Source organism: Muscardinus avellanarius (genome assembly GCF_963383645.1).
Source record: "Muscardinus avellanarius genome assembly, chromosome: 5".
In the NCBI taxonomy this organism is placed as follows: Eukaryota; Metazoa; Chordata; class Mammalia; order Rodentia; family Gliridae; genus Muscardinus; species Muscardinus avellanarius.
The window spans coordinates 90,710,097-90,732,141 of record NC_137790.1 but is presented as its reverse complement, the minus strand read 5'-3'; the positions used below and the strand labels follow the sequence as shown (position 1 = coordinate 90,732,141).

General features: G+C 41.4%; 1 pseudogene across 1 annotated transcript in view; it reads left to right on the top strand.

The window, feature by feature from the left end:
• LOC308263566 (G1/S-specific cyclin-E2-like) overlaps nt 1–16,695 on the top strand; it is a 38,913-nt pseudogene extending 22,218 nt beyond the window's left edge. The window contains exons 5-7 of the transcript in view: nt 14,795–15,261; nt 15,705–15,815; nt 16,475–16,695. The product of the transcript in view is annotated as a G1/S-specific cyclin-E2-like (transcript). The remainder of the gene's footprint in view (nt 1–14,794; nt 15,262–15,704; nt 15,816–16,474) is intronic.
• Nucleotides 16,696–22,045: the final 5,350 nt, after the last annotated feature.

The following is a 22,045-nucleotide window of genomic DNA, read 5'->3' as shown; positions in this document are numbered from 1 at the left end:
GTGCTGGTTTTGAAGACAAAAATTCCTTCAGTTTCTGTTTGTCATGGAAGCTTCTTATTTCTCCATCTAATTTGATAGACAGTTTTGCTGGGTAGGAAATTTTTGGCTGGAAGTGGTTTTCTTTCAGAGTTTGGAATATGTTACTCCAAGCCCTTCTGGCTCTCATGACTTGGTTTGGGAAGTCTGGAGTGATTCTAATTGGTTTGCCTCTGAATGTCACTTGGCCCTTTGCTTTTGTTGCCTTTAAGATTCTCTGCTTGGCTTCCACATTGGTCATTTTGACAATTATGTGGCGTGGGGATCCTCTTCTCTGATCCTGTCTAAAGGGAGTTCTATAAGTTTCCTGGACCTGTGTATCAACCTCGTGCTCTATGTTTGGAAAATTTTCTGCTATTATTTCTTTGAAGATATTACTGATCCCTTTGGTTTCACCTTCTTTTCCCTCCTCTATTCCAATTATTCTTAGGTTAGCTCTCTAAAAATTTGCCCATATTTCTTCAATGTCAGATTCCTGCTGTCGGATATTTTTTTCTAAATTAGAAACTATGTGTTCATTTTTGGAGTAATCATCTTCTAGGAGCAAGATTCTATTCTCCATGTGGTCTAATCGGTTGTTTGTACTTTGAATTGAGGCCTTTACTTCATTAATTGCATCCTTTATCTCTCTTTGGCTCTCTCTGAATTCTTTTTGAAACACCTCTATTATTTCTACAGTTATTTTCCTGATTTGATCTTCTAGAAAGCTCTGAATTTCTGTTTTATCAGGTTCTGATGTTGTGGGGTTGTGGGCATTCATTGCTCCATTGTTATTCCTCTTTCCCATGATTTCGGAAGTTTGTGCCTTCTCTGAGTTCTTCCCTTGGGGCACTACGACTTCACTTAAGGTGCTCTGGATCTCGAGTCTGTGGTATCTCAGTCCCCACTACACCTTTACTGGGTTGTATGGCAGAGTCTCAGACCCAGGGAATTAATCGAGGCTGCTTTAGACCATGGGGGGTGCCAGGTTGGGCGTTCTCCTATGGTGTGATATCTCTGCCACCGCCACTCCCCCACTGGGTCAAGTCCCTGGGAGTATAGTACTGGGATTTCTCCTCTAGGGGTCGCAATTTGACTCACTGTTGTTGAGTGCGCAGATGGAGCTGTAGTGGACTCAGTGAATTTGCTGCTGCTGCTGCTGCTGCCGGTGGCAATATGGAGCCGCTGCCACGCCCTCGGTCGTGAGGCTGGCGTATTTCTTCTCTGGTTTTGAGCTCCGCTCTGAATCCCTGCAGGGTGTGCTGAGCCCAGCCCCTGGGAGTTTTAGATGTTCCCTGCACCGAGAAATCTGCCGAATTCCTCCCGGCTGATCTGCAGCGGCTCACCTCGGCTCGCTCTCCGCCGCTCCTCTCTGGAGCCTGGTGGGCTGTTGAGTGCGTTGGTCTGGTGCCGTCCGGTGAGCTCGCCGCTGCCACCAGCAGTAAGGCACTGCTGCCGTGTCCTCGGGCGCGAGGCCGGCGTATCTCCTCTCTGGCTCTGAGCTCCGTTCTGAGTCCCCTCTTTGGGGCCTGGTGCTGCAGGGAAGATCTATAGGGAGTATCTTGAAGGTAGAATGTCCCAGGGTTGTTTAGCCTCCAGTACCAAAAAATAAGACTTCTAGACTTGAGCAGTAGAGAAGGAATGATAGAGCAAGAATTAATACTGCCTTGCCAGGCTGGGCGTGGTGGCGCAGCTTGTAATCCCGTGATTGGAAGGCAGAGACAGGAGGGACGAGCAGGTTCGAAACCAGCCGTACTGGCTTGTGACCCTGTTTCCAAATTTTAAAAAGTATAAAATAGTTCTGGGAGTATAGCCCGGAGGTAGAAGGGCTTCGAGGAACCCCAGTACCACCAAAAAAAAAAGACTACCTTGCCAGGCATGGTGGCACAGGCTTGTAATCCCAGTATTTGGGAGGCTGAGACAGGAGGATCTCGGGTTCCAAGCCATCCTCAGCAATTTGTTGAGACCCTGTTTCAAAATAAAAGTGAAGGCCAGGTGTGGTGGTGCATGCTTGTAATCCCAGTGCTTGGGAGGCTGAGATAGGAGGATAACACCAGTTCAAAGCCCACCTCAGCTACTTAGTGAGGCGCTCAGCAACTTAGTGAGACCCTGTTGCCAATAAAGTATAAAATAGGTCTGGGAGTATAGTCTGGAGGTAGAAAAGCCCCTGGGTTCCACCCACAGTACCATCAAAAAATAAAAGTGAAATAGGACCGGGGGTGTTTCTCAAAGGTAGCCTTTGGGTTGAATTCCTAGTGTGACACACATGCAAGAAAAGACTACCTTTGTTTGCTAGTAAACTGCTTGCTTGCCAGTCTAACATTTGTCTGCTTTCATAATGCAAGAATATTAAGTTATCCATTTCAGGCTAAATATTAATTTTCATAGTGCTTTAACTCAGTTATTCCAAAGTTAGGTTTTGGAAGATTTGTTATTCTAGAAATACACTAGAGAGATAATAATACAGCATACACTCACCAGTTTTATGTTCCAGAGAGGAAATGCTGCATAAATATCAAGTAGAATAACTTAGTGGGAGTTATGAAATGTGCTTTTGCTTGGAATGTTTTCTAAAGTTTACATATAACAAACCATTCACTCAGTAGCTTTGCATTACACCTACCTTAATAGTGTTTATGTGCCATCAGGTAAACTGACCACAGGCACTAGAACACTGCAGCATCATCAGGTGGTCTGTGGCCAGCTACAGTGATCAGTAGGTTTGCTACTCTGCGTGGGATTGTAATTTTCTGCATGAACAATTTGCAGTTAATTAAGAACTCCTCACCCCACCCCACAGATCAAACCCAAATCTTCACGCATGCCAGACAAGGGTCTTAGGTTCAAGGCTACCTGCTTACCTACGCCCCCTGCCTGTTTACTCTTCACAAATTTTTTTTTTTTTTTATAAAGAAGTGCTTCTCTAGTGTATACAAGGCCTTGGGTTCGATCCCCAACACAAATTAAATAAAGTAAATCGTATCTACTAATATGCTTATTCTTTTTTGTTCAAAACTTACTCCAGCCAGGTGTGGTGGCACATGCTTATAATCCCAATACTTGGTAGGCTGAGACAGGAGGATTACAGGTTCTTGGAGAGCCTCAGCTACTTAGTGAGACCCTCTGCAACTTAGACCTTGTTTCAAAATAAAGAATAAAAAACAGGTTTGGGGATATAGCTCAGAGGTAGAAAGCCCCGGGTTCCATCCCCAATACCAAAAAACTCATTTTTAAAAGACATCTACTTTTTATAAAAATGAGGTTATTTTCTTCTATTTAAGAAAGTAGCAATGCAGTCCACAAGCTTTCAATAATTTTTTGTATTAATATTCACAGTGTAAAACATTATAACAAGTAGTTACAGAGGTTTCCCCTTGCATATTTCTTTTACATTCTTTGAAAAAGACAACACTGATAATTATTCTTATCTGCTGAAACCAGCATAAGATGCTAGTGTACTAATAGTCTCATATCTCTTTGCCCCAGTTGCTTATCTTTGCCTAGCCTGGAGGCTGCAGGCCTGAAGATAGTGACAAGCACCAAGTTAGTTTCCAGAATTGCCCAGCAAGTGCCACAGCACCTGCCCTGGCTTTAGCAGACACAGGCTCCCCCTGGAAAGAGCAGTGTGGGCCACGGAGAGCTGCGGCTACCAAGGCTTGCTGTAGATCTGAGGAGAGAAAAGGGGAGAATGAATGGCCCCATTTTCTTTAACTGCCCTCCTTGGGTCTTAAGCCCCATGGTGTATAAAAGCTTCCAGTGCTGACCCAAACCCTAGAGCTTTCTTGAGAAGAAGATTAAACAGGTAAATCACCCTACTAGGAAATACCTGCACTCAGCCCTTGTTATTAGTACCAGGACTGAAGTCATTTCTTTTGCAGAAGATTGTGAAATTGAACTTATTTGGCAAGCTTGAAACTCATGACAGGCAAGAGTCAAGGCCACACACACACACTCAAAAAAAAAAAAAAAGCACAATTAAGAGCTGAAATTGCCGGCAGTGGTAGCACACACCTGTAATCCCAATACTTGGAAGGCTGAGACAGGAGGATTGCAGGTTCAAGGACATCCTCAGCAATATAGTGAGACTTTCAGCAACCCAGGAAGTCCATGTTTCAAAAATTTAAAAAGAGCTGGGCGTGGTGGCGCACGCTTGTAATCCCAGCATTCGGGAAACTGAGACTGAAGGATCGCGGTTAGTGGACAGCCTCCGCTACTTTAGTGAGGCCCTCTGCAACTCAGTGAGACCCGGTTTCAAAATAAAAGAATAAAAAATAGGCAGGGGCTGTAGCTCGGAGGTCAAATGCCCCTGGGTTCCATCCCCAAACCCACACACACAAAAAAAGTGCTCGGAGTGTAGCTGAGACATAGAATGACCCTGGTGGGTTCAATCACCAGTTCCACAAATAAGTAAATAAATAAACAACTCTGAAAATCTCTCAAAGTCTAAAGGAAAAGAAAAACTTCCCATGTTTGTGTTTTCCCTATAAAAATCAATTTGGAGTATGCTATAAAAATGTATTAATAAAAGGTATTAACTAAATGAGTTGTGTTTTATTTTGGTCTCCTTAGACATATTTTCTTTTCTAACCTAAAATGAGTTCTATTTTCATTTAAAAATTAATAAACTGCTGTTTGATGTGAAATAGCTTGAATGATATTCTTATAAAAATAGATCATAAGTACTAATGATATGTTTGTACTAATGGTGATTGTTAGATTTTGATGAGGAGTGAGCACCAGGAAATACTGTAGCAATAAGTAATTTAAAACTTTGAACCTCAGGCAGTATGCCTATCAAATGTAATTCTTTTAACTTTTCTTGCATTGTTAGTAACACATTGTACCTCTCAGTGATTTTTTAAATTTATGAGATTATATTTATCAAATAAAAATTTTCCTATATAATTGTTTCTACATTATTTAAGCATATTAAACCTGCTTGCCTGCCTCCTTCTCCCCGCCCCTGTCTCTCTCATCCTTATAACCAGCCTTGCCAAACTTGTTTTAAGTTAAATTTTATTCTGTTTATCCACTGTGCTTTCTCTTGTGTGGTACTAAAGATTGAACCCAGGAGTATTCTACCTCCATATGCATTATTTTAATAAAAGTTTTTTTTTAATTATCCAGGGTTATTTTTGTGTGTGTGCGTATGGGTTTGGCGATGGAACCTAGGGGCATTCAACCTCCGAGCTATACCCCCTGCCCTATTTTTTATTCTTTATTTTGAAACAGGGTCTCACTGAGTTGCAAAGGGACTCACTAAGTAACTGAGGCTGTCTGTGAACCATGATCGTCCAGTCTCAGCCTCTCAAATGCTAGGATTACAAGCGTGCGCCACAATCTCGGCTTAATTACCCAGGCTTTATAAATCACCAGTATAGCTCTCTCATTTCAAGAAAAATGGACCAGCTGTAAAGACCAACACAGACCAACTAGAAATTGCATCATTCATGAAAATCCAGCCAAGACCATATGAATTTGGAAATGCCCAGTAGATATAAAATACATGCTTTTAAGAAGTATAACTGAAAGAATGTGTATGTCAGTATAAAAAATTTTAGTTTCTACTGCCTCCTCCAGTTAGAGCATACATAATTGTTTAGTCAATTTTGTGTGTGTGTGTGTGTGTGTGTGTGTGTGTGTGTGTGTGCGCGCGCATGCACAATTGGGTATTAAACCCAGGGCATTCTACCTCTGAGCTATACCTCAGCCCTTTTTATTTTTTTCCTTTTAAAACGAGGTCTTAGCCGGGCGTGGTGGCGCACGCTTGTAATCCCCGCGCTTGGGAGGCGAAGACAGGAGGATCGCGCAGGTTCGAAGCCAGCCGTGCTGGCGTAAGAGACCCTGTTTCAAAAATATAAAATAGGTCTGGGAGTGTAGCCCGGAGGAAGAAGGGCTTCCAGGAACCCCAGTACCACCAAAAAAAAAAAAAAAAAAACCGAGGTTTTATTGCCAGGCATGGTGGCACACGCTTGTAATCCCCATGCTTGTAATCCCTGCGCTTGGGAGGCAGAGACTGGAGGATCTCGCTGGTTCAGAGCCAGCCTCACTGGCTTAAGAGACTCTGTTTCCAAATTAAAAATATATATATAATAGGTCTGGGAGTGTAGCCTGGAGGTAGAAGGGTTTCCAGGAACCCCAGTACCAATAAAAAAGAAAAATAAAAAATAAAACGAGGTCTTATTTGGTTGCTGTCCTCAAACCTGTGATCCTCCTATCTACCTCTTAGGTACTGGGATTTCAGAATGAGCCACCATGCCAGGCTACATTTTTGCTACATTTATTTAAGCTACTGTCTTTATCCAATTGTTACAAATTGCAAAGAATACAATGTGTAAACTCTATATGTCTTATTTCTGAAATAAGTTATGATTCTGATATGCTATCTAGGCAGTCCTATTTCTTATTTTGGAACAAGGTCTCACTAAGTTACTGAGGGTGGCCTTAAACCTGCCATCCTCCTGTTTTAGCATCCTAAGAACTGGTATTAAAGGCGTTCACCACCACACCCAGCTTGGTTTGGCTTTTGGGGGTTTGTTTTTTAGTTGTAGTTTAGGGCTTTGGGTTTGGTTTGGGTTGTTGTTGTTTGTTTTTTGTGGTTGTGGTTGTGGTTGTTGTTGTTGCTATTACTGGGGATACCCAGGGTACTCTACAACTGAGCTACATCTCCAGCCCTTTTTGTTTTGAGATAGTCTCACTAAATTGCCCAGGCTGGCCTCAAACTTGAGACCCTTCTACCTCAGCCTTCTGAGTCACTGGGATTATAGGCATGCGTAACCACACTCATTTTAGGCATCTGTTTTTGTTTTTAAAGGAGTTAACTGTTTGAACTATCTTTAGGGTAACTTCTGACTTCTAATGTACAACAAGTAGAGCATTAGAAATGACATTCTTTTTGAATAAAAAATTTAGGACAAAAATATACGAGAAGCATTTCACCAGAAAATTTAGTGATCTCAGAAACAATTAGAATTTTATATTGAAGAGCTAGCTGACGCAAAGGTTAAAATTGTAAATGGAAAGATTACCTTTCTGTGAGCAGTTCTTTTTGTAAGTGGTGAAGAGCCCTCTGATAAGCTAGATTTTTATTCCCTAACATTTTGAGGTCAGATGGTTTGAATTCAGCTATAGTTACAGATAATAAAATGCATAGATTTTTAAGATTACAGTTCACTTTTGACAAATCTGTATACCTATATAATGTGTGGGTATGGGTATGTGTGTGTGTGTATATACACACTTTTTTTTTTTAACTAGGAGTTGAACACAGGGGCATTCTGAGCTACACCCCCTGCCCTGTGTGTGTGGGGGTGGGGGATAAAACCCAGGGACTTTCTACCTCCAGGCTACACTCCTGACCTATTTTATATTTTATTTAGAAACAGGGTCATTAAGTTGCTGAGAGCCTCACTAAGTAGCTGAGGCTGGCTTCGAACCTGCAGGATCCTCCTGTCTCAGCCTCTCAAGTACTGGGATTACAAGCGTGCGCCACCACGCCCGGCCAATTTTTTATTCTTTATTTTGAAACAAGGTCTCAGTTGTAGAGGGCCTCAGTAAGTAGCTGAGGCTGGCCGTGAACCTGAGATCCTTCTGTCTCAGCCTCCCAAATGCTAGGATTACAAGCATGCGCCACCATGTCCGACTTCATGCACCCTTTTTATTCTGAGTTTTTTGTTGTCTTAAAACAGTCTCTTGAGTGGGGAGTGATGGTGCATGCTTGTGATCCCAGTATTGAGAGGCTGAGACAGGATTGCAAGTTTACAGCCAGCCTCAGCAATTTAGTGAGGCCCTCTGCAACTTTGTGAGAAACTGTTTCAAAATAAAAAATAGGGCTGGGGGTGTTGCTCAGAGATAGAATGCCCCTGGGTTCTACCCAGTACCACAAAAAAGGGGGAGAGGTCTCCCTGTGTTGCTAAGAATCTCGCTATAGTGCTAAAGCTGTCCTCAAATCTGCAATCCTCCTGTTTCAGCCCCCTGAATACTGAGATTACAAGCATTCACCACCAGACCTAACTACCCATGTAATCTTAACCTGATCCAGAAGAAGAAACTTCCATCATCCCAGAAGGCCCTTTGGTGCCTGTGGCCTGTAACTTCCTTCCCCTTCCTGTCCCTGCAGCTACTCTTCCTGATTTCTACCGTAATATATTAGTTTTGTCCCTCTGGACGCTCACACTTTGGCTCTGTGAGATTTCCCCTCAACTGTTGCATGCATTCAGAGTTGGTTTTCATTTGCTATTCAGGAGTGTCCATTGCATAAACATGCCACAATTTTTTTTTTACCCTTTCTTCTCTGTGCACATTTTGGGTTATTTACAGTTTGGGGCTGTTATAAATAAAATTATGAACATTCTTTTTGGACATGTTTTCATTTGGGGGTTAAATAAGTAGGAATAGGCCGGGCGTGGTGGCGCACACTTGTAATCCCAGCATTTGGGAGGCTGAGACCAGAGGATCGTGGTTCACAGACAGCCTTAGCTACTTAGCGAGGCCTTTTGCAACTCAGACCCTGTTTCAAATAAAAAGACTAAAAAATAGGACTGGGGGTATAGCTCATAGGTAGAACGCCCCTGGGTTCTATCCCCAGTACTGAAAAAAAAAAAATAGGAATAGAGTTGCTGTATGTTTGTAAGAAACTGTCAAAATGTTTCACAGTGGTTGTACAACAATAAAACCCTAGCCAACAGTTACAAGAGTTCCACTTGCAGGTCCTAGTCAGCATTTGGTGATGTCAGTCTTTTAATTTAGCCTTTCTAATGGTATGAAATGTCTCACTGTGATTTTAATTTGCATGATGTCTAATGGTCTTTGCTCTTTTTATATTCTCATTGGTAACTTATCATTTTCTTCTAAAATGTTTGTTTAAATCTTTGCTTATGTTTTCATGAGGCCAATTTGTTACTGGATGACAGGAATCCTTTATGTACCTGTGATCCTCCTGTCTCAGCTCCCCACAAACTGGGATTATAGGCATGTGTCACCACACCAGCTAAGTAAAATCTTTTTCTTTTAAATCGGTGCATTGTAACCATGCATCTTGATGAAGTTCAGGGTGGGAGATACATGCACACAGCACTCATTGAGCTCCCCGCCAGCTCCTGCCCGTTATCTCTCCCTCCCCTCCTTCCTGTGCTCAGCATAGTGACTGCTAAGTTTGTGTGTGTACATCTTGTCCACTGAGGTGTCCCCCCATCTCCCTCAAGTCGCCTTCTTCCCTCGTCTCAGGTTCCTCCTCCTTTGGAGTCACTCCTATGTCCTGTTCCCCCCCCCCCCGGCTTTCACATATTAGGGAGAGCATCCGTAAAATCATTCAAAAAGGATTTTTTGTTTGTTTGTGTTCGGTGGTATCAGAGATTGAACCCAGGGGCATTCTGCCTCCAAGCCCAGCCTTCTTTATTTATTTATTTAGTTAGTTTTGTTTTGAAACAGGATTTCACTGAGTTGCTGAGGGTCTCACTAAATTGCTGAAGCTGAGCCAGGCGTGGTGGCGCACGCTTGTAATCCCTGTGCTTGGGAAGCTAAAACAGGAGGACCGCACAGGTTCGAAGCCAGCCTCAGCTACTAAGTGAGGCTCTCAGCAACTCAGTGAGACTGTTTCCAAATAAAATATAAAATAGGTCTGGGAGTATAGTTTAGAGGTAGAAAAGCTCCTGGGTTCCACCCCCAGTACCACAAAAAATAAAATAATAAAATAATAGGGCTGTGGGTGTTGCTCAGAGGTAGGATACCCCTGGGTTCAGTCCCCAGTACTGCCAAAAAATATATATATATATATCACTGTAATTGTGGATTTCCCCATTTCTCTGTCAATTTTTGTTTAATATGTTTTGAAACTCTGTTATTAGGTGCATATACATTTAGGGTAATTGTATTTTGATGAGTTAATCCTTTTATCAAAATGAAATGTCTTTTTATCTGATGTTAATATGACTACAGAAGTTTTCTTTATGGTTACTGTTTGCACAGTATCTTTTCTCGATCTTTGATCTGTGACCTTTGTCTTTATGTTTAAAGTACAGCTCTTGTCAATAGCATGCAGTTGGGTCTTGCTCTCTGACAAATGTGTTTTCATTGGAGTGTTTGGCCTATTGGGCTCATGTAATTATTGATATATGTGGATTTACACCTCCCATTTGGCCCTTTATTTTCTATTTTCCCATCTCTTTATTCTTTCCCGGGTCTTTTCCTGCCTTCATTAAGATTTATTGAGTATGTTGTTTTTTGTTTTTTTTTTAATGTTTTTATTTTTTATTGGTGCACTGTATTCATACATCATAGTGGGATACAAACTTTGTAGACATACATGCACACATCGCCCAGTCAGCCCCCACACGATCCCCACCCCATTCTCTCCCCATCCCTCCCTCCCATGCTTGGCTTAGTGGTTGACATCTAGTATTATAGCAATTTATCCAAAATAAAAAATGATAATCTCACATAATAGTTTCATTTGTCTGATACCAAGCTTTTGATGACTTAAAGATTACATTTCAATATTTCTTTTTACTTTCTTTCTTACCAGAGAATATTTTTTTTCTATTTTTTTTAGGTGAAACTATCATATATTTATATATTTATTTTTCAGGGAAAAAAATCTATCCTAATATGAAATATGGACTCTAGATAACCAAAATGATCTTGAAAAAGAACAAAGCTAGAAGATATATATTTTCTGATTTCAAACCATATAAAGCTACAATAATTGAAACAGTGTAGTACTATTGTAAAGGCAGATATATAAACCATTGGAGTTAAATAAAAGCCTAGAGATACATTCTTCCATATATTGTCAAGTTATTTTTGACAAGGTTTCCACGAACATTTGGTGGTGGAAATAATAATCTTTTAACTAAATATTGTTGAAACATAATAATTACATGGAAAAGAATAAAGTTGGACCCTTACCTAATCCCATATACAATTATTAACTCAAAATAGATAATAGACCTAAATATAAATCTTAAGACTATAAACTTTTAGGAGAAAATCTGGGTCATAAAACCTCACAACATTGAAATTGGCAGTGATTTCTTGGATATGATTTCAATGGCACAGACATCAAAAGAGTATACAAACTCCCTAAAAAATAAAAAAGATATTGTATATCCAAAGACAATGTAAACAGAATTAAAAGTTACTAACAGAATTGGATAAAATATTTCCAAATGCTATATCTGAAGGTATATTAATATTCCAACTAGAAATCCTAAAAATTAACAACAATAAAGGCAAACAATACCATTTAGAGATAGGTAAAAGACTAACATAAATAATGAATCTCTACAGATAACCAATCTTAGTTGTCTGTTGGATGGAAACTCTTGTTTCTCTGGTTCTGGTGTGTGTTACCTATTTCTTCTTTGTAGTTAATTTCTTTGAGTATTTTCTCTAGCTCTGGTTTTGAAGACATAAATTCCTTCAGTTTCTGTTTGTCATAGAAGCTTCTTATTTCTCCATCTAATTTGATAGAAAGTTTTGCTGGGTAGGAAATTTTTGGCTGGAAGTTGTTTTCTTTCAGAGTTTGGAATATGTTACTCCAAGCCCTTCTGGCTCTCATGACTTGGTTTGGGAAGTCTGGAGTGATTCTAATTGGTTTGCCTCTGATTGTCACTTGGCCCTTTGTTTTTGTTGCCTTTAAGATTCTCTGCTTGGCTTCCACATTGGTCATTTTGACAATTATGTGGCGTGGGGATCCTCTTCTCTGATCCTGTCTAAAGGGAGTTCTATAAGTTTCCTGGACTTGTGTATCAACCTCTTGCTCTATGTTTGGAAAATTTTCTGCTATTACTTCCTTGAAGAGATTGTTGATCCCTTTGGTTTCACCTTCTTTTCCCTCCTCTATTCCAATTATTCTTAGGTTAGCTCTCTTAAAATGGGCCCATATTTCTTCAATGTCAGATTCCTGCTGTCGGATATTTTTTTCTAGATTAGAAACTATGCGTTCATTTTTGGAATGATCATCTTCTAGGAGCGAGATTCTGTTCTCCATGTGGTCTAATCGGTTGTTTGTGCTTTGAATTGAGGCCTTTACTTCATTAATTGCATCCTTTATCTCTTTTTGGCTCTCTCTGAGTTCTTTTCAAAGCACCTCTATTATTTCTACAGTTATTTTCCTGATTTGATCTTCTAGAAATCTCTGATTTTCTGTTTTATCGGGTTCTGATGTTGTGGGCATTTATTGCTCCAGTATTATTCCTCTTTCCCATGATTTTGGATGTTTGTGCCTTCTCTGGGTTCTTCCCTTGGGTCAGTATGACTTCACTTAAGGTGTTCTGGATCTCGAGTCAGTAGTATCTCAGACCCCACTACTCCTTTACTGGGTTGTATCACAGAGTCTCTGACCCAGAGAGTCGATAGAGACTGCTTTAGACTGTGGGGGGTGCCAGGTTACACGTTCTCCTATGGTGTGATATCTCTGCCACCGCCCCTCCCCCACTGGGTCAAGTCCCAGGGAGTACAGTACTGGGATTTCTCCTCTGTGGCCTGCAATTTGACTCACTGTTCTTGAGTACGCAGATGTAGCTGTACTGGATTCGGTGAATTCTCTGCTGCTGCCGCCGGTGGCAATATGGCGCCACTGTTATGCCCTCGGCCGTGAGGCTGGCATATTTTTTCTTGGTTTTGATTTCCACTCTGAATCCCTGCAGCGTGTGCTGAGCTCAGCCACTGGGAGCTTTAGATTTTACCTGCGGCGAGAAATCCCGCCTGGCTGTTCCGCAGCGGCTCACCTCAGCTTGCTGTAGCCGTCCGGTGAAGTCGCCGCTGCCGCCGGTAGTATGGCACTGCTGTCGCGTGTGTATCTCCTCTGTGGCTCTGAGCTCTATTCTCAGTTCGCTTTCTCTCTGGAGCCTGGTGATTTTTTTGTTTCTCTGGTGATGGTGTTTTCTGGCTATGAAAGGCACTGATTTTGTGGTAATGGAGATTGGTGTTAGCGGGGCTCTTAAGCCCCGCTTTTCTCAGTCGCCATCTTCCTGTAAGTCCCTGAGTATGTTTTTTAACATTTACTTTCCTCCTTTAGCTTTTTAGCTTTACCTCTCTTTCCAGTGGTCATTCCTAGGGTTTACAATACATCATCTTTACTTTGAAACATCTCTTTTATTATCACCTCATCTATAAGAATCAGTAAGAATCTTACAACAGTATAAATCTGCCCCTCTTCTACTCTGCCTATTATTTTTAATGAAATTAGTATTCTTAGAAGTCTTTTGCTCACCTACAAATATTTAGCGTGTGTCTGTGTGTGTGTGTGTGTGTGTGTGTGTGTGTGTGTGTGTGTTACTAAGGATTAAACCCAGGAGCATTCTACCTCCAAGCTACATTCCCCAGCTCTATGTTCTTTTTATTTTGAAACAAAGTCTTGCTAGATTGATGAAATTCTCAAACTTGGAATCCTGTCTCAACCTTCCAAGTACTAGGATTACAAGTGTTCTCCTTGTAATGCCTGGCTTACTTTAACTATTGCTGACAGCCTCATTCTTTCCAGATTTGTACTTTCAAAGTCTTTAATTTCAAGCCAGATTTAGTGGAAAACACTTTTAATCCCAGTACTTGGGAGGCTGAGACTGGAGGATTGCAGTTCTTGGCCAGCCACCTAGTGAGGCTCTCTGCAACTTAGTGAGACCCTATTTCAAAATAAAGAATAAAAAGTAGGGCTGGGAGTGTAGCTTGGAGGTAGAATGCCCCTGGATTCCATCTCCAGCCCCACATACACACAAAAAAAACTCTTCAATTTCACAAGATTTGAATTTATAATTTATACATGGTGACTTTTCTAATGTTTTAAATTTCTAAAAACCACCATGGGCTCATAATGGTTCCATAAGAGGGATAATTAAGAATGAGTAGAATACAATGAAGAGGCCTGGACAGTGCCAGCCTGGACAGGCTTTTTGTTTTAAGAGGAGAATAAGAAACACTGATGTCTTTTTGCCTTCTTACAAGCATGGTGAACACTTGTAATCCCAGCATTTGGGAGGCTAAGACAAGAGGATCACAGTTTGTGGACAGCCTCAGCTACTTAGGCCCTCTGCAACTCAGTGAGACCCTGTTTCAAAATAAAGAATAAAAAAATAGGGTTGAGGGTGTGGCTTGGAGGTAGTATGCCCCTGGGTTCTACCCCCAGTACCGCAAAAAAATACACACACACACACACACACACACACACACACACACACACACACACCTGGAGCAAAGCAGTAGCCTGTCTGGTGAGGTTTCATACACCTAAAGAGGACAACAAGATGGAATAGCTGCTTACGAGCCAAGCAGCATGCCCAGCCAGCCAACCAGACTCCCCGCAAGAAGCCCAGATAACCTAGGACAAGAAGAGAAAAGCAGCTAGGATGTCCAAAAAGAAAAGAGGTGACCAAGAAACATCAGTGTGAGATTAGGAACTGCTGGCCACCTGTATTATCTAGAGAAATCAGTCCTTGCATCATTACAACACCCCACCAAGAAACAGGAACACGTGACATCTCTAGGTTTACAGATTACAGACAAGACTTTTTTACTGATCCTCCACCTTTGCTAGATTTAAGCTGGACATATTCAAAAGAAGTTTGACTAACCATGTTTAAAAAAGAGAGCAGAAGCTGGGCATGGTGACACACACTTGTAATCCCAGCATTTGGGAGGCTGAGACAGGATTGTGGTTTGTGGGCAGCCTCAGCTACTTAGGCCCTTCGCAACTCAGTGAGACTCTATTTCAAATTAAAGAATTTTTAAAAATAGGGCTGGGGATATTGCTCAGAGGTAGCATGTCCCTGGGTTCCATCCTCAGTACCACACACATACAAAAAAAAAGAGCAGATATGTTCAGGACAACCATTTCGAAGTTTGACATTCTGACTTAGAACCACAGATGAGGTCAGTACTTCTAAACTGGTTTTTAGAGGTATGTCAAGTATACATACTTCATAGGGAAATATTTTATCTTGTACAAAACTTCTTGATTTATATTGACACAAAAAGTTTATAAATAAAAATATGTTTCAACTTATTGTAATTACCTCACTATTCACTGCTTCCAAACTTGAGGGAATCTATGCTCCAAATTGCCAAGATTTTGCTTGTGTCACTGATGATGCTCGTGGGGAAGAGGCCATCTTAAGGATGGGATTGTTTTAAGTGAAAGCTTTAAAATGGGACCTTTGCCCCATAACAGACATCTCCTGGTTAAATCTCTTTCTCAAAGTTGATGCTCTTAAAGATGCCCGTAAAGTTCTACCTCAGTACTCTCAGAAAACAGTCTGAGCTGAAGGATTCTCAGAAAACATTATCTGGGCTTCTTGCGGGGAGTCTGGTTGGCTGGCTGGGCATGCTGCTTGGCTCGTAAGCAGCTATTCCATCTTACTGTCCTCTTTAGGTGTATGAAACCTCACCAGACAGGCTACTGCTTTGCTCCAGGGTGTGTGTGTGTGTGTGTGTGTGTGTGTGTGTGTGTGTGTGTGTGTGTCTGTCTGTCTGTCTGTCTGTCTGTCTATTTTTTGGCAGTACTGGGGGTAGAACCCAGGGGCATACTACCTCTGAGCTGCACCCTTAACCCTATTTTTATATACTTTATTTTGTAATAGGGTCTCACTGAGTTGCAAAGGGCCTCACTAAGTAGGCTGAGGCTGGCCACGAACCATGATCCTCTAAAGTCCTTCTACCTCTGTATTCTTAGAAAACAGTCTGAGCTGTTTTCTGAGAATACTGAAATAGCTCAGCTTTTAGATCTGTGTGTTCTAGCTGTTGACACCTTAGAGTTCCAGTACAGAATACTGGCTACTCCCACCTTGTACCACTTTACCTCCATTAATGTGGTTAAAGCCTCAGGGCTGGACATAGTAGTGCATGCTTGCAATCCCAGTACTTGGAGAATCACAGGTTCTCGGCCAGCCTCAGCTACTTGGTGAGACTCTCTGCAACTTAGTGAAACTCTGTTTTAAAATAAAAAATAGGGGCCGGGCGTGGTGGCGCACGCTTGTAATCCCCGCGCTTGGGAGGCAGAGACAGGAGGATCGCGCAGGTTCGAAGCCAGCCGCGTGCGCTGGCTTAGGAGACCCTGTTTCCAAATAAAAATTGTAAAAATGGGTCTGGGAGTGTAGCCCAGAGGTAGAAGGGCTTCCAGGAACCCCAGTACTACCACCAAAAAAAAAAATAGGGCTGGGGGTGTAGTTTAGAGGCAGAATGCCCCTAGGTTCAGTCCCCAGTACCTCAAAGAAAAAAGAAAGAAACCGGGTGTGGTGGCACACGCTTGTAATCCCAGCATTTGGGAGGCTGAGACAGGAGGATCGCACAGGTTCAAAGCCAGCCTCAGCTACTTAGTGAGGCTCTCAGCAATTTAGTGAGACCCTGTTTCCAAATAAAGTATAAAATAGGTCTGGGAGTATAGCCTGGAGGTAGAAAAGCCCCTGGGTTCCACCCCCAGTACCACAAAAAGAAAAAAAAGAAAAAAGAAAGAAAGAAGGAAAAAAAGAAAAGGAAGAAAGCCTCAGGTTTGGAATGGGACATCATCTCAGAATGTATGGACTGGATGGTGCTTTTTGTCAGTGTAGTAAAGTACTGGTCCAGTGAAGCTGAAGACAACTTTAAGAAGATACCTATGTAAGACAGACATAATATCCAGAGACATGCAGTTATTTGGCTATGCTGAATGAAGTCAATTATGTAAACACCTTCAGACAAGAGGGACAGTAAAAATAAAAAGAAGAAAAGAGGGAGAGTAGTTGTCACCTGAATGTAATGAAGGCGTGACCCCACTGAAGAGCATAGAAACACCACCAGAAAAACACTAAAGATATTAACTCAGCAAACAAGTTGAAATTGAGCAAGTATTAGGTAGAACTTCTTTGAATTGAACTACTAAAGTTTTATAGGAAAATAGTACTGTGATTGTCCTTGCCAGTTCATAAGTTATACTGCCATTTTTGTTTAATTTTTGTTTTGGTGGTACTAGGGGTTAAACCCAGGGGCATTATACCTGTAAGCTAATTTTATTCTTTATTTTGAAACAGGGTCTCACTAGGTTTCTGAGAGTCTCACTACTTGCTGAAGCTGGTCTTGAACCTGAGATCCTCCTCAGCCTCCCAAATACGGGGATTTCAGGTGTGTGCCACCACACCTGGCTTTCACTGCCATTCTTTGATCTAAAAACCACATAATATTGGCACTAAGGAAGACACTTTCTATATTAGCCGTTAACAAAACAACAGAACATGTTTACGAAGATAACTTCATTCACAAGGTTACTGGATAGAAAGCTGTGGTAAATATTTTAATCCAGTTTTACTATATTTATTTTGATAAACTAGGAATTTTATCATTGGAGCTTTGGACTAAATAATTGCTACCTTAAAGGGTACATTATGTGACATAGTACTTTGAATCTAGCTTTTAGAGTCTCAAAATTCCTATACTCTTGAATAGTGCAATTTGGTTCTTGAAAATAAAATTTAAACTGTACAAAGATTTAGTTTTGTAAAAAGGCAACTAATTTATCTAAAGCTATTGTAGCAGCCTATTATAAAACTTGAATTTTTACAAACGGTGACATTTGATATGTTTTTAATTAGCTATCTGCCTTGCCATAACATTTCAAGCAGTAAGGCTTCAATCAACGTGATGTTTAAACTGTGCTCCAAACAGTGGAGGTAACCAAAGCAATTATAAACAAGATAAATGCCATGGATCCTATGTGGAACTTTGACATATAAGTTGATTTTAATAACCTTTTTGTCTTATCAATTTGGATCAAAAACATCAGTACCTTTTCAAACTATTTATATGAAAAATTCACCCTATTACTCTAAGATATCCCTAAGGCATTTTTAATTTAGTGTGACCAAGACTAGTCATGTTTCCAAAACTGTTAGGTTCCTGCATTATTAAGTAAGAGCAGAGTCAAAGTGATAAAGCTTAAACACTTCACCTAAGCATCTGTTTGCTTAAGGCAGAACAATAATAAACGTATACTGATCCCTAGAAATCTATTTATTAAAAAAACTTTAAAAAAGAATTTAACTTGAGAACTTGATGTATACAGACTAGCTATTTCTTTTTCTTTTTCTTTTTCTTTTTAACAATACTGGGGATTGAACCCAGGGCATTCCCTCCAAGCAACAATCCCAACCCTGTGTTTTACTCTTTATTTTGAGACAGGGTCTCATTAAATTTCATAGAACCACACTAAGTAGCTGAGGCTATCCACAAACCCTGATCCTCCAGTCTCAGCCTCCCAAGTACTGGGGTTACAAGCATGCCAGGCATGTGCCACCTTTTTGTTTGTTTTGCTTTGTTTTATTTTGCAGCATGGGATATTGAACCCAGAGGCATTCTACCTTCGAGCTACACCTCTAGCCCTATTTTTTTTTCTTTATTTTGAAACAGGGTCTCACTAAGTTGCAGAGGGCCTCACTAAGTAACTGAGGCTGTCTGTGAACCACGATCCTCCAGTCTCAGCCTCCTGAATGCTGGGATTACAAGTGTGCAGCACTACTCCTGGCTACATGTTTTAAATTAGCTTTTTTTTTTTAAGATAAATTTCAGCCTTGAAAAGTAAATTTAATTTAAAAATTATTTTAGATTGCTAGTTTATTTTGTAACTCTCTTCTCCCTTTGATGAAATTGTGAATTTAAAAATACTGTTATCGTAAGAATTCTTCTGTATAGTTTTTAAACTAACATTTGTTTCAGTGTTGCCTGAAAAGAAAATACCACTAAAAAGCTGGGCATGGTGGCGCACTCTTGTAATCCTACTATTTGGGAGGCGGAGACAGGAGGATCACGGTTTTGGACAGCCTCAGCTACCTTTGCAACTCAGTGATAATGTTTGAAAATAAAGAATAAAAGCCAGGCGTGGTGGCGCACCCTTGTAATCCCAGCATTCGGGAGGCTGAGACAGGTTCACAAACAGCCTCAGCTACTTAGTGAGGCCCTCTACAACTCAGTGAGACCCGGTTTCAAAATAAAGAATTTAAAAAAAAAAATAGGGCAGGGGTGTAGCTCGGAGGTAGAATGCCCCTGGGTTCCATCCCTAGACCTTCAGATAAATAAATAAATAAATAAATAAATAAGGAATAAAAAATAGGGCTAGACCTGCAAAAAAAAAAAAAAAATAGTACTGGGGGATGTAGCTCAGAGGTAAATACACACACACACACACACACATATAATCATAATAGTAATAATACTAATATCTGAAAAAGTCTCTCATAGCAGTTAGAATGAAATTCAGACTACTGGTACGTGGCTCCCCGCAGCAAGTGTGACGGGTCCCCACCTGTGCCTCATCCTGTCTCAGACCACTCGCCCCCATCCCCCAGGCCCTTCCTTTTATCCCTTTGACTGACTAGGCTCATTCATGCGTCAAAGTCTTTGTGCTGCTCCTCTCTCTACCTCAGGTGCCTTCCACTAGATCTCCACTAGGCTAGCTTCTTTTCTTCTGCAACTCCAACCTTCCGCACCAACTCAGAACCCAAGTCAGAGGAGGACTAGGTAAATTTAAAAATGCTTACATTAAAAATAAGCAATCTGCCGGGCGTGGTGGCGCACGCTTGTAATCCCCGCGCTTGGGAGGCGAGACAGGAGGATCGCTCAGGTTCGAAGCCAGCCGTGCATGCTGGCTTAGGAGACCCTGCTTCCAAATAAAAATACAAAATAGGTCTGGGAGTGTGGCCCAGACATAGAAAGGCTTCCAGGAACCCCAGTACCACCAATAAATAAATAAATAAATAAATAAAAATAAGCAATCTTTGGGGAAATAAGTGGACCAAATTTTTGTGTAAAGCAGTCTAAAGATGAATGAAGTATTACCTTTTGGCCTTTTATTTTTTTAAATTCAACCTGAGAAAGATATACTTTCCTGGAGTTAATTTATCAGCGACAAGCCCCAGAACTGGGATTTCATAGTGAGCTTGTTAAAGAGGTGCCAAAGAACACATCACTCCTTTCTTTGTTCTTTCTTCACTATAATTTTCTACTTGAGTATTCTTTGAGAATTTCTTTCTGTGTGTGTGTGTGTGTGTGTGTGTGTGTGTGTGTGTGTGTGTTACTGGGATGGAACCCAGGGGCTTTCCACCTCTGGCCTACACTCCTAGACCTATTTTATATTTTATTTGGAAACAGGGTCTCACTAACTTGCAAAGGGCCTCACTAAGTAACTGAGGCTGTCTGTGAACTGCGATCCTCCTGTCTCAGCCTCCCAAATACTGGGATTACAAGTGTGTGCCACCATGTCTGGCCGACAGGTATTTTTTGGTTTGGTTTGGTGTGGTTTGGTTTGGGGTTTTTTTTTTAGTGGTACTGGGGTTCCTGGAAACCTTTCTACCTCCGGGCTACACTCCCAGACCTACTTTATAGTTTTATTTGGAAACAGGGTCTCTTAAACCAACGAGGCTGGCTTCAAACCTGCGTGATCCTCCTGTCTCCGCCTCTCAAGCGCAGGGATTACAAGCGTGCACCACCATGCCTGGCTGATAGGTGTTTTTTAATTAACAGAACTGAAGCAAAATACTGCTCTGCTCCCTCAAAATCTGTGTGTGTGTGTGTGTGTGTGTGTGTGTGTGTGTGTGTGTGTTGCTGGAGTTATAACCCTAGCCCTCTTGCCCTATTTACTTTTTGTTTTGAAACAGGGTCTAGCTAGGTTGCTGACAGTTTTGCTGTGCTGATGAGACTGTCCTCAAACCTGAGATCCTCCTGTCTTAGCCTCCTACGTACTAGGACTATAGGCATGCGCCACAACTCCCAGCTTCAAAATATTTTCAATAACATTGCCTATCTATAGTGTTGGTGCATCTTACCTCTCAGGAGTCAGAAGAATGGCACAGATAATAGAAACAAAAAAGATTCTACTAACTTCTCTAACAAACATAGAGCCTAGCCTGTGTTAGTCACAAGACAACATTTTCCAAAGGGATCCATCTTCAGGTGGATTGTCATTTTATGGATGACTTCTTCAAATTGGACAGAATCAAAATGCTCATCAAAATGGAGATCTCAGCCGGGTGTGGTGGCACACGCTTGTAATCCCAGCATTTGGGAGGCTGAGACAAGAGGATCCCAGTTCATGGACAGCTTCAGCTATTTAGTGAGGCCCTTTGCAACTCAGTGAGACCCTGTTTCAAAATAAAGACTAAAAATAGGGTTGGGGGTGTAGCTCAGAGGTGGAATGGCCCTGGGTTCCATCCCCAGTACTACCAAAAAAAAAAAAAAAAAAAAATGGAGATCTCATGCTGGGCCAATTGCTACTTAAATTGGAAATGGTAGGGGTTTTTTGTTTTGTTTTGTTTTGTTTTGTTGGTGGTACTGGGGTTCCTGGAAGCCCTTCTACCTCCAGGCTACACTCCCAGACCTATTTTATATTTTTGAAACAGGGTCTCTGCTGGCTTCGAACTTGCACAATCCTCCTGTCTCCGCCTCCCAAGCGCGGGGAATACAAGCGTGCGCCACCACGCCCGGCAAAATGGTAGGTTTTGATTTCAGAAGTTATCTGGCTCTACAAAATGGATGAAAAGTCACAGGAGAAGACTCTGCAAACCAGAGCTCAAGCAGGTAACTTCATCAGTGGGTCTAGACCTGGTGTCCCCCGTGACTCTGGGTGCCTCCTTCACAGCCACAGTCTGGCATCTGTCAACCAAGGGATGATGAGTCAACCTGGTTAAAAGACAGGTAATTTCCAAAGCAGTTAGGTTCAATAAGCTTACTGGGACCTCTCTGAAGGGAAACTACAAATAAAACAATCGCTCTGGAAGGATCTGGTATAGTGTTTAGAAAACATTTGTTTGGTACTGGGGAAATGAACTCAGGGGCATTCTACCTCTGAGCTACACTCTTGGTCCTTTTTTTACCTTTTATTTTGAAAACAGGGTTTCCCCAAGTTGCTGGAGGCTGTCCCTAACTTGAGATCCTCCCATCTCAGCTTTCCCAGTATTTCCACCATACCTGACTTAGAAAATATTTTATTTTATTATATTTATTTTCAGTACTGGAGATTGAATACAGGGCATTCTACCTTTGCGCTACACCCCCAGCCCTATTTTTTATTCTTTAT